The sequence below is a fragment of the Coturnix japonica genome, chromosome 14 (assembly GCF_054131305.1).
Source record: "Coturnix japonica strain WE chromosome 14, WE-NBRP24, whole genome shotgun sequence".
NCBI classification, from domain to species: Eukaryota; Metazoa; Chordata; class Aves; order Galliformes; family Phasianidae; genus Coturnix; species Coturnix japonica.
In genome coordinates, this window is record NC_140676.1 from 15,264,124 (window position 1) to 15,276,984 (window position 12,861).

At 41.9% G+C, this 12,861-nt stretch overlaps 1 long non-coding RNA gene across 1 annotated transcript; it reads right to left on the reverse strand.

Annotated features, from left to right (window-relative positions):
- Nucleotides 1-287: 287 nt before the first annotated feature.
- Nucleotides 288-12,721, reverse strand: LOC146758470 (uncharacterized). The gene is made up of 3 exons (XR_014934434.1): nt 12,636-12,721; nt 10,962-11,043; nt 288-409 (listed from the first exon to the last, which is right to left on the reverse strand). It is a non-coding gene; the product is annotated as an uncharacterized LOC146758470 (long non-coding RNA).
- Between the last annotated feature and the right edge of the window lie 140 nt (nt 12,722-12,861).

Sequence of the window (12,861 nt, forward strand, 5' to 3'; positions counted from 1 at the left end):
CCTATTTGGTCATTTGAAAGTAGGAAAAAGACTTTGTGGTTGTTTTAAGGTAGACATTCCTGACATAATTCTGGTTTCAGAGTATTTGTGGCATTAATGGAGGCCACAGGACTCTGCCCCCTACCTTGCCCCCATTCTGCCTCTCTTCAGCAAACTTCCTTTTCTTCTTTTGCATTTCATTACAGCCCATGACAGGGACACATAGAAGCATTGTTCTGTTTATTCTTCCAGTTAAAATGATGTTTGAGTTGTGCTATAGAAGGCCACTTTAAAGTCCTGATGAATTTGTCCAGGAAATGCAATTACTTTGTTGACTGCATGATGTTGGGATGTCCTTATGCTCCAGTACACATGTTCTGTTAGCAAGTGTCATTTACACAAGCTAGGAAATCCCTGTGTGTTATGTATTCTATAGACAGGAAGACAGAAAGAAAATTTCAGGTTACACATAGCATTTGTTCAGTCTCGAAAACACTTAAACAGAATTAATTTACTAAAATCATAGAATCATAGAATGATTTGGGTTGAAATGGACCTTTAAGATCACCTAGTTCCAACTTTCCTGCTGTAGGCAGGGGCACCTCCCTCTAGACCAGATAGCCCACAGCCTCATCCAGCCAAGCCTTGAATCCTTCCAGGGAGAGAGCATCCACAACCTCTCAGAACCTTCAGACAGCGATGCTGTGATGTTGCGTTTCTCAGATGTGTGATGCACCACAAGCATCACAATGACTTCAGCTACAAGTGCCACATTTGTGAACTGGCATTCTAGAATGAGATGTAGAGCTTCAAAGGCAGCAGCAACACACCAGATAGTGAGTGTTCCTTGATATTTAACATAGTACACGTTGGTAGTTCCTCTCTCCGTGCTCCCATCCTTCTAAAACAGACAAACTGAGCAGTGGTGAAACGTGAGGGACGAATGTCAAGCTCTTTAATTTACCCCTCTGGGCAGGTCTGTGCAAAGCAGTGCATATATGGTGCTGTGGGAATTCAATTGTTGTTAATGCTTCCTCTCCAGAAAATGAGCTTTAGGTTGGCATGATGAGAATGGCAAGGTAATTTTTCACTGACAAAATGGTTTACTTTATATAAATGCATGATATGAGTTTTATCAGTAAAACAGCAGGAAATTTGTTCTAGATTATTCTGCAACCCAGCTGGGCATACGGAGAGGTACATTAATCTGTAGCACACTTCATATCTGTCAGTATCCATGTCTGCATGTTTATGACATAGCATGTTAGGCTCTCACTAGATGGCTGGAAGATGCTGGCTGTGCCAGTCCTCCAGTAGCAGTTCCCTTATTGTAGTACCTGGTTTTCTAGGACCTAAAGGTAAACATCTGTTACAAGGTAATGAAGAAAATCAAATACTGCAGATTAAAATGAACTTTGCAGGCTTGACATCTTAGTTGGACTTATATGTCTTCAAACTGAAAGCCATTAACCTGTCAGGTTGCAAAGGCACTTGTCTAGACTACCTTGAGCTAAGCTCCATTAGGTACCTTAAGTGATAACAACTTATTGAAGCCAAAATTGGTGGCTCCACATCTGGCCATTCATCCCCCTGTGCCAGGTCAGGCTTTGTCTGATGACATGGTGAGCAAATTCAGATCACTGAACTGGGAAACAACAAACAACTGCAAAAAAAAAAAAACAAACCAAAAACAATAGGTTTATTGTGAGTTACTGGGTAATTTTGTATCCATTTAGTGGGGTAGATGAGCTAGGTTTGACAAACAAGGGAAGGAATAAGATCTTGCAGCCTAAATCAGACCTGCCTTTCAATTACAAGCATCTCCAAGGTGTACTCAGAAATATCTGTCATACAACCTCATCCTCAACATGCCAGATTCTAAACACCTTCATAAATTCTTTTTCACTTCTATGATTTTCACAAGCTTATATACTTGTAGCACTTATTCATCTTGGTATTTTTAAAAACTTAGACTGATTCTGCTTTGCAGTTTCTGTTTGTTCTGTGAAATCTTCATTTTTCAGTTGTCTCAATGTAGAAAATTGTCTAATGTGTAAAGATGATATTTCCTCACTGTAGTCATAAGAAGCATGTTTCCAGTGTTGTTAATTAGCTGACTCTTAATTAGAGAGTAGAAGATTTCTTTTCATGCTGTTCAGCACAGTATTTTTTTCCCCCAAACAGACTTATGCCATGAATTTTCATTGACTCTTTCAATACTCTTGATGCCCAGTATAGTTTTCCAGTATAGTTTTTCCATGGGAGGATCAAACCTTGAGAATAACATTGCTGTTCTCCCAGTATTGGGCACTGCGCATCATATTAGCAGCCTTATTGTGCACCAGCACACTTCACAGTGTAGAGACAGTGTCTGTAAGGGCTGGGCCTGGATGTTGGCAATAGTTACAGTGAGATTCGCTTAGAATGAACATTTGCTCCTTCTCCTTGGGCATTATACAATCTTCAGAAGTTCCTTTCTCATATAGCAGATTCTTGCCTAATCATTTGCTGAGTTTATTCCTTTTCAAGGAAATTCATGCATTCTAGCTGAGTCCTCCTCTGACACTACTCAAGTGAAGAGGTATATTGGCAAGAGAATAAATTAATGTAGTACTGGATTGAAGAAACATGAGAACATTGGGATACTTACTAGCAAACTGTTAAGGGAAGAGAAAAAAAAAACACAACAAAACCACAATGGGATGCTTCTTTCCCAGCTGCACTGTCAGGTCTTCCCCATTCCTTCCAGAAAGTTTAAGGATTTCACGATCGGTTTTGCATTGAAGCAAACACATTTAACAAATTTTCATGATCTAATAGACTATGTATTCGTGTAGCACTTTTGTTGGGGATTTTTAACCTATTTAAACTGTTGGCCTTCAAAGCATCCTGTGGCAGCCAGTTCCGTAGTTTAATTACATGTTGTACGAAAAAGCATTTGCTTTTGTTTTAAGGCTGATAATTCCAGTTGGGTGCTCACAAGAAAAATAGTGACTAATTGTTTCCTTTTCATAGTTAGTGAGTTTGAACGTAAGCATGTTTTTAAGCATACTCTGAAGTAGTTGGCTGAATTAAATTCTTAGAACTTTCATCATCTCCTGCTGTAATATCTTGAAGACAAGACTGCTAAAGGAACTGGTGTGATTCCATACAGCTATCAGTTACAATTATTTTAATTGTGTTTCATATTGATGTTTTTAATTTGCTAGTAAAAATTTCCCTTCATCCTGATGCAAAGATGTCATTCATAGACTGCTAGAAATCATCATGACAGATCCTTGATAACAAGCAGTGTAGTAAGAGATGACGACACAGTTACTGTGTGTGCAGTTGTGATGGTACTTCCCAAGTAAGTTCTGACCATCCCCACATGTTTTCATAGTTTACAGATTCAGACGTAGAGGTACAGAGAGGGTAAGTGACATGGTAAGGCAGCGGCTGGGAATCAACGACACTCTCTGACTTAAAACAGGAGTCCCTTCTTTCTTCTGATAGTTACATTACATGAACTTTTATAAAGCTTCCCTTTTAATTACAAAAATTGTATGAGATTTCTGAAATCCAGTCTATCAAAACAGTTACATTTATCTGTAGTTTTTGTCTAATTCTAAGCACAAGAGTCAAAGCTATGAAGTGGTGTTTTCATTTATGAGTAAAATACTTATTTAAAAAAAAAAAAACAAAACACATTTATCCACCCAACCATTTTGTCAGAATCCTTGAAAGCCTGAGGATTTCATGCTCTGAAAACCAGTTATTAAACAAAATAAACTGCACAGAGGAAGGAGAAAAATGTAAGGTTTTCCAAAGTTCAAAAAGAATAAAAAGAAGTACAAGGATCTTGTTCTCAGTACCAAACTCCTACACCAATATTGAGGATTAATTCAGATCAGATTGGGGGCAGAAGGATCCCACTGTTTTTGTTTTAAAATATATTTTTCACTGAATTGAAATATGCCATACATAAGATTTCTGACCAGACTATATTTTATTATTCCTATTTTTAACATATGGTGTAGGAGTATGTTATATTTATTGTCTTTAGGGCATGCAGAAATCAGAAGTATATGCTCATACAGATGTTGTGTTCTGCAGAACAGAAGAGGTCCTGCAGATATCCTGTTTAATTAGAGAAAACAAAGTCCAAGCTTACTCTGCAGAAAAGACCTCCCATATCAGAGATCCCAAGTTTGGCTCCAAGAGAGCTACTGATTCTACATAGTATGGGCAGCGCAGTATGGTGTGGAGATGCTAAGCACAGTTTGTGTCCTGGCAGTGCTCTAAGTGCCAGTTAATTAGCCTGTATACCCTCCTGTTTTCATGCAGCTAAACCTCTTGCAGTTCTGCCGCTAAGCTTTAACGCCTGCTTGAGGATTTTCACTATATGATCATTATGTGACAAATTCATGCCCAAGGGAGCTGAACCTGGTGATAAATGATACTGTGGAAAGGGAAAAAATTAATAATAATACTGGTAAATGTACCAGATACCATTGCCTTAGGTACAGGAAATGCATTTATACCCTGGAGTATACAGACAGACGTGTCTTTATTCAAATCAAAGTAGCATGGAAAATATATAGGATGACAGAGAAGGTTTTGTGTGTGATATGTATGATCTGCTTCTCTGATTAGTGGGCTTGTGGAGAACTACACAATGAAATCCATGCCTTGCTTTCACAAGAAAAATAACATGGGAAACAGTTCCACTTGGTGCAATAGCCCTGGTCCTTACTGCAGTTGTTACAGATCTGTTGCGTGCCTCCAGATGTTCCAGCAATGAGCGAGATGGCAAACAGTGTCCAAATGTTGAGTTTAAAACCATTCAGGCTGTAAGGGGCAGTAGCAAAGAGCTAGAATTGCCTATGCAGAAGGCACAGGCATGTTTTACACATCCTAGCTTTGTAGCAGTTATCAGTTTGCAGCAAAGTGTCTGGAATTAATAGGTGCTGGTGTGCAGAACCTTATTCTGTCAGTGACCAAATACAGCAGGATGTGCTTATCTGTAGCTCAGATCAGTCAGTCCAGAATATCTCAATCTGCCTAACACTTGGCAGTTGTGTGCTTTTGAAGCCATTGCTGTAAAGCTGCACGCTAGAGAAGAAAATCTGTGAGCAGCCTTCAACTTCATATGGATTTGTGTTCAATATTCTGCTAGTTGTGCAGCCTCTGTTAGAAACTGTTGTTCCTTCTCATAAACAGCTGAAATGAAATTGTAATCAGCAAAGTAAAAAAAAGCCACTGGAGAATTGTGTCTCTGGTTAAGCCTGCTGCTGGCTGCAGAGGAACAGCGTGCAGATGATTCTTAACTTGTTAACTTCAGCCATGAACTGTCAAGAATCACTCTGGCAGAGCTGTAACAGTACAAGTCCAATTGTTTGCTGAGCCTATTGTCCCCCTAGACCCATGAATGTTAAACTAGCGTCTAATGAAACTTTAGCTTCTGGCTGGCGCTTTGCCTGCTATCCAGCTGTAACAGTTATGCCATCTGTGTGCCAGTTTTCAATTCTACTTGATTAACAATGCATACAGACCATGGGCTGGTTGAAATGGATGTTAAGCATGTTGACATGCAGAGGATTACCTCTTCAAACATTCTTATTGTTGGCACCTGTAAGCTGCTGTTTTGATAAGCATAGTTATAACACCAGTGATGAGCTGAAAGAAGCACGGCAATCAAAGAACACTATGAATGAGGTCTTAGGCATCTTTCAACAACAGTGTTCCCTAAGATTGATCTGTAAATTTGAAGTATAAGGGCCATATTACCTTCATAATGAAAAGAATCTGTAAGCTCCAAACGACCTGTGGTGATCTTAATGCTTGACACTGTTGTCTGAATGCTGAAATAAGTGTGGTGTGATGCACTGAATGAACTATTACAATACTTCTACAGAAGCCTGCAGATGCTGATCTCTGCTGTTACCCAAGTGTTGTTGTACAGCATTTCTATGGCAGTCTTAGATAGCCTTCCATTTGCTTGGGAAAGCTACTCACTTTGGCATTGTGGTATGTTAGGTGATTTTAACTAAATCATAGAGAGATATTGTTTATCTAAAGAAATACGTTATTCTTGGTGGAATTCAACAACTTATTTCACATCTTCCCTTTGGATCTGGTCATTTTAGTATTGCACTGTGACATAAAAGTATGTCCTCTGAGTTTTGGGGAAGGTCATTCAACACCAAATCAGAAGTAATTCCAGGAAAGTGACTTCAGCCTCTTTTTCTCATTTCGTGGTGGGAGGCAAAACTGTGAATGTAAATCATACAGACCCGTGAGTTCTGCCCAGACAGCTTCCCATAGAAAAACAGCATGAAGACTAATAAGGACATCAAGTTTTTTAACCAGAAGAGCATTAACTGCCAGGAATTAGTGAAAGGTTTCAGAGATAAAAAGGATAAGGAACTAATGAGAGGACAGATTAATATGTGTTTGTTATTCCAGTGGACTGGCTTTTCTATGTTTGTTATTACTGAATATCATCTGTCATGTTTAAATAATAACACATCGAGTTGCCAGCTCAAAGATCTCAGTGATATGAAATGCATGTTTGCTATTAGGGAGGATGGGAAAGAACAAGCTGGGATTGTGGGATACACAGAGATGTGTGTTGGAAGGACAGAGGTATTACCTGAGCTACACACAATTACCTGAACCCAGACTAAACAATTTCACAGTTCTTTTGCTGTGTCAGCAGGTTTCAGGCTGTTCAAATACAAGGCCTAAAGTGAAGGGGATTAAACATTATTTCTACTGCAACATGATGAATGATTGTTTATTAAACATGATGCTCAATGCATCTTCCTTCACTGTCTTTCCTCCCTTTGAAAAAAACCAAAACCTAAAAGAACAGATAAAGGAAAAAGGAAACATCTGCATTACAGCAGAGACTTTTAAATTAAGTCTTTAAATGCATAAGGGAACAGAATGACAGTCAAGATGAGAAACTGGGCATGTAGCTTCAATGCCACTTGGCCCTTACCAGGTTTGGCTGAACATGGCTGTTAAAATCCATCTGGAAAGCAGGCAGGAGACCGTGTCACAGGAATCACTACCTTTACTTTCACTGGCTCTGCCAACAGGGAACTCAAGTAAGCGTTTTGCTTGTATTTAGTCCAAAAGCATCCTGGAATTGGTTATATTAAACTGCTAATGAGTTTGATCTCTTTTCTTTTTTTTCTCTCTCCTATGTGTATAGTCTTGTAGGGTAGTGAAAAGCTTTGGCCAGATGTGGTAGGCTACCTTTTCACAGAAAAAGAATAACAGCATTATTTAAAGGTGTAGTCATTTGGCTCTCAGGATGTTACCACCACAAAGGTGAATATTCAATTCAAATCAGGACTTTTTCTGCCTTTCAAAAGTAATCTTCTTACCTTTTAGCCTTATATAATGCATTTTGGCAATTTAATGACATATTTTCTTGAATGATACATGCAATCCAGTTGAAATTGAGTAAATGGTGATGATCAAGTGCCGTGATATAAAATTTGCTTTTCCCAGAGCCAGATTCCCATCACCTATGCCAGTGTTTCTGCTTGGCTCAGAATCTCTGAAGACTCCTTTCTACTTTCCTGGGTTAACAGTCATGAACAGGTAGCTTGAATTTAGGCTGCATGAATGTGGATGTATTTTCTTTCATGCTGTCCACATTCAGATGGATTGTGGTTGTATGGCAGCTTAAGAACTTCCACAAAACAAAAAACAAAAAAAGCCCGTGGCTGAGGATGAACATTCACATGTACAGCCTAGAAGAACCTGCTGGTTCACTTAGAAGAGCTGCTTTTCTAGCTTTCACCTGCTGTGAACTTAGATGTATGATTTCAGGAAATTCTTAAAATGTGTTCTCAGTTGTGGCCAAGACAAGGGAGGTAGTTGTCTGCCCTGGTATGTCTGTAATATCTCCTTTTGTACTATTGGTATCAAAGGGTGGACATCAGAAAAATCATTGGGTGTCGTGGCTATTTCTTCCATTCCTGCTCTACCCCACTATTTACTGTCATCATATGTTGTTGTGCACATCAGGAACACAAATCTTTTAAGGATCTGTAGGGTAACTGTTCTACCAGGAGAGAATCTCCAACAAAACTGCAAAGCAATACTCTGGTACAGCTTATAATCACATAGACGTGGCAGTAGATGCTACAATGATAGTGTATTTATCTATATATAGCTCAGAGTACTGGCAAATGGGCTTCTTAACAAGGATGGAGTTACATCTTCTGAAGGCACTGTCCGGGACAGTGGATATTTCAAGAACTTTTTTCTCACCTTGCATTCAGCAGAATGGAGTCTGGTATCATTTGACACAGTGCAATTCAGAAGGAAATCCACTGTACTTAGTGCCATTTCTGTCTCAACACAAAGTTATGACTGAGCCCTTTCACCAGGAGCAGATTACTTCCTTTTGCATTTGTTGATCCACCCTTCAGCTGGGCATTTTGGCATAACCTGCTAGAAGCCTTTCCCCCCGTAACATATTACTTGCCCTTTGCTGTGACCTTCCTCTTTAGCATTCTTCTCTCTTTCACATTAGCATGCTTTAAATTGAAATGGACCGGATGCTTTTTGCAATACTATTATTTTTAAGTATCAGATGAATGGAGTTGAACTCAATTAAGTGACTTCCATAGAGATTTAACCGAGTGGAGCACTAGCACAGCAATGTGTAAGTACAAGCAGTTTTTAAACAAACTACTTTTCTTTATCTGGCCTATAACTATCTGAACCTCTAGAAAGAAGGATGTGGGAAAACATCATAAGTGGGTTTTTTTTTGGTTCTTTTGTTTGCTTGTTTTGTTGTTGCATTTGTTTTTGTCTCTGTTGCTTGATTCTGCTTTACTACTTCCAGAGAATTAAAGTAGTTTTGGTGGCTATCAGTTAAAGCAAACCTCCCAGTTTTAAAATGAAAAACAGCACAAAATACTGGGAGACTCAAATTTGCTCAGCTGAAAAAGAATTAGAGTGAAAGGAGCTGTGCAGAAAAAGACCTGAGATATTTTAGGACCCTTAGGTCATGAGTTAGGTCATGAGCTCCTTAGCATTTGCTGTGGCATCTGAATAGACCCTTGGATTACAGATCAGGGCAGGTGCAGAGGGCTGTACTATAAATACTTTTACCCTTAAGGAGTTCACAGATTTCATAGTTGCCTTGTTGATTGACAAACTGAACAGAAACATGTTAGTTCTGAAAGGGAAGAGTATCACAACAATTTTGGAAGAAGAGATTTGCTTTCCAACAGGTCATCTGCCAGTTCTTTAATTTCCAAAGCCAAAACGCTCTTCACACTTCCCTTAGGAATACTACGGATAGCCTTTAGAAGGTTACAGAGTGCATTTCGCAAGTGTGAGTGGCATGTTCAGGGGTATTTCTGTACTAATTTGCTGCCCTCTGGGCATTGCAGAGAACTGACCAGCAGGATTCCTCCCTTCTATTTTCAGTCTTTCTGTTGCCTTATGGCTAAGTATATATATGACCAGTTTCTTCAGGGGAAGCTTTGCCATTTCCACACTTGTAGAAGTATTGTCCCTTGGTTCCCTTGGTGCAGAGTTCTTTGAGATCCTTACAGGATTAAATATACACTTGTGGCAGTAATGCCTACTTATTGATCCAGTACCTATGGCTGATAAGCCATAGACCTGTTTCTCCCTTTGTCCAAAATAAACCTTCCATTTTTAGAAAGGCTGCAGAGGGCTCAGAAACCTTTTCAAAATGTGGGGAAACACTGTACTTCTCAAACGACTCATGTAGTCTCATGTGTTCATTCTGACTGACCTAATTTGAATCCTTCGTCATCTTTTAAGAGGCATGTTTTCACAGAACTGGAAGAACCAGTTGCAACATGAAGTTAGGTGTCACTTCCTGCATATTCCCCACCCCCCAAAAAAGAGGCAACTCCGACTTTGTTAGAAAGAGTCTGTCTGAAGGATTTTTCCAAGCGAGTCCACCTGCCCTTTCATATGCCATCAGCATCTCTGTTCAGAAATGCCTTCAGCTGGTCCAACTGTGAGCAACAAAGCAGATTCTTCTCAAGACAAATTCTGCCTTTGTCAAGAGATCTATGGCATGGCAGGAATATCATGGTAGAAGCAGATTATGGCCTCATCCTTGGAATCAAAATTGAATTGTTGGGAAGCCTGACATGCCACATGGCTTACTTACAGAAGTAGTGAACTAATATATATAGTGTGTATATATACAGATGTATGCATGCATGGCTTATGTATATGTGTTGCCAGTTCTTTGTGTTGGCTGCCTTGGTGTTCTAAAGAGCCTGATTTAAATAACAGAACTCAAAACCAGTGTAGGAGGTGCAGAACTGAGTAAAAGTGCTGCTGGGCTGTTTGTGCACCATTTGTCAATGAGAGAGATGGGCCAGCAGTGGTGGGGTGGCCATGGGGGAAGCAATGTTTTATCAGACACAGGGTTTGTGCTGCCTTCTTTTTTTGGTATACAAAATTAATTTGTATACAGTCTTTCTTCACATCCCAATTAAAAAGGGAGTGACTATACGAGCTATTTGATTTCCAAACCTATCTCTTTTTGCCAGCTGGAAATTTCCAAGCGATTCATATTGTTAATTAAAGGTAAAGCAGGCGTGCTTATGTGTGTCTACACTTTTCATATCCTCTACCCCAGGAAAAACAACAACAGAAACATCAGCCAGTTTAGCCCTGTGGATGCAGAGTTGTCTTTGACTTAAACAAAGCTCATTTTTGGACATTTTCATGCACGTGTGGCCTCAGGATTGTATTGTGCTGTGGTGACGGTGGCATCTTCCAGGCACCTCTTTAAAAAGCATCCAGTTCCTTTCCTCTTCCCCATATCATATTTTCTCATGTATCCCAGAGGTTCCCATGTCATTGTTAACATTCTTGTAGAAAAATGGCTCTGCACAGGAATTCTTTAGGAGCCTATCAGCACCACTCCCAAATTAGCCAGACAGGGACACTGTTTGTTTAATTTCACAACATGCACTTACCCAAAGGCAAAGAGCTGCCTCGCTGGATTCCCAGCCACAGAACGTTTCTAAAGGGATTTTTGGTGGCAGTGGATACATTCTCCTAAACTAGGGACAAAACATTGATGTATTTAACAATTACTGTCTAACTGTTGAACAATATGTAACTAAATGCCTTCTAAATATTCACAGCACTTAAAAAGGCCCTTGTGTTGTAACTGGCCATACAGTAAAAGCAAGATAAGCAACAAGAACAAAACCGTGCTTAAGAAGTTGCTGCAAATAAGTCTGCAGGCTTTGTCAGTGCTGTGTCTGGCGTTTTCACCCAGCCTGTGCGCTGTTGTTTGTATTTAGGCAGGTCTAACCAGTATTCTTTTTTTAACTGATAAGGATTGTGCCGAAAAGTGAGAATTTCACCCTCTCCAAAGATCTCACTTGCAATTTTAATGCTGTTACTTTACTGTTACTCTGAGGAATCTGTTTTTAAAGGGAATACAGTAACAAACCATCTTAGGGATAGGAATAGGAAAGTTTCTCCTTTGCAACACACGTGTCCCGGAGACTGGCTGGTGTGAATGCTGTGTGTGTCAGGGCTGCAGGCACGCTCCGGCCGTTCTCAGGGGCAGAGGCAGATAAGCTCCGCTCAGAACGCAGTGGGCTTTGCTATCTGGCCGCACGCAGCCGTAGCTCTGGTGCTGTGACTCTCTGGGCCGTGCAGGAGCTGCCCCACGACCCGCTTTGCCGACCGCTGCCCCTGTTTGCCCTGCAAGCGCAGCAAGCCACGAGCCGTCCTGCCGCGGTGACATCGGCTCAGCAGAACCAGTGACGGCACCAGGGAGGAATTTTCTGGTGCAAGTTGTGAGCTCAGACAAAGAGGCTGCTTAGTTTTCTCTTTGTGCAACCAAATCCTCGGGGCTCGTGCACGTCCGTGTGCTCCCTGCGCTGTAGAAAGGAGCGTGCGTGGTGGTGGCAGAGCGTGTTGCATCTTGCTCAGTGTGCTAAGGAGACAGACATCTGCCACAAGCGAAAATCGGTTTCTACTTAATTACATGGTTTGTTAATTGTTCTCCCGATTGCTCGTCTCTCTTCGCTGCCTCAGTTTCTCACTGGCGGAGGGTGCGAGGCACGGTAGCAGCCGCTCCGTGTGCCGGCTTTCCCCGGGCTCCGCTCCTCGCGGCTCCGACCGCTCCGGGGAGCAGCTGTGCCCTCGCTCCCCTCCCTTTAACCCGACTTCGGTCCAGTAGAGGAGCGTGGTCGGCTCGGGAAGCGCTTGTGGCCGCGGAGAGCCGTGCTATGCCCCAGCCTCTGTCCCGAGCCGGCACTACCGCTGCGCTCCGGGTGCCCGGGCTGCCGGCCGCTCTCCGTTCGCCGGGCTGCCGTCCCCTGCGCCGGGGTGCGGAGATGGACTCGGGGCGCTCTCGCTCCGGGTGTGCGTGCACGTAACCCATTGTTGCCCCGCTCCCCTTCTGCTTTAAAACAGATTCATTTCCACGAGTGGGGGCGGCTCCGGCACCGTCCTGCTGCCAGCCACCCCGGCATCGCACACGCCCTGAGCGGCCCGCACAGGTCTCTGTTCCCGTTCCCCGCTCCGAGTCTCTGCCCTTCCCCCCTCTTTATTTTTTCCTCCCAGGAGTAGCAGCGAAATGCCCCGTCTTGCCCGCTTAGAACTAAGAACAAACCTCTCCCCCGCCTTACCTCGCCCGTCACATCCCATATATAGGCATATCCACGGTCAAAAGGCGGGCGGCAGCGAATGGGAGAGCCGAGCCGCTGAAAAAAGCCGAGGGGGAGCAAAGGAAGGGAAAGGGGTAGGGACAAATGGAGGAGGGAGGGGAAAAAAAAAAAAAAAAAGCCCTTTCCAAAAAAGTATTGGATGTCCTGAGGAATGCAGTCAGCCCCCTGGGAAAGGCCATATCAGTGA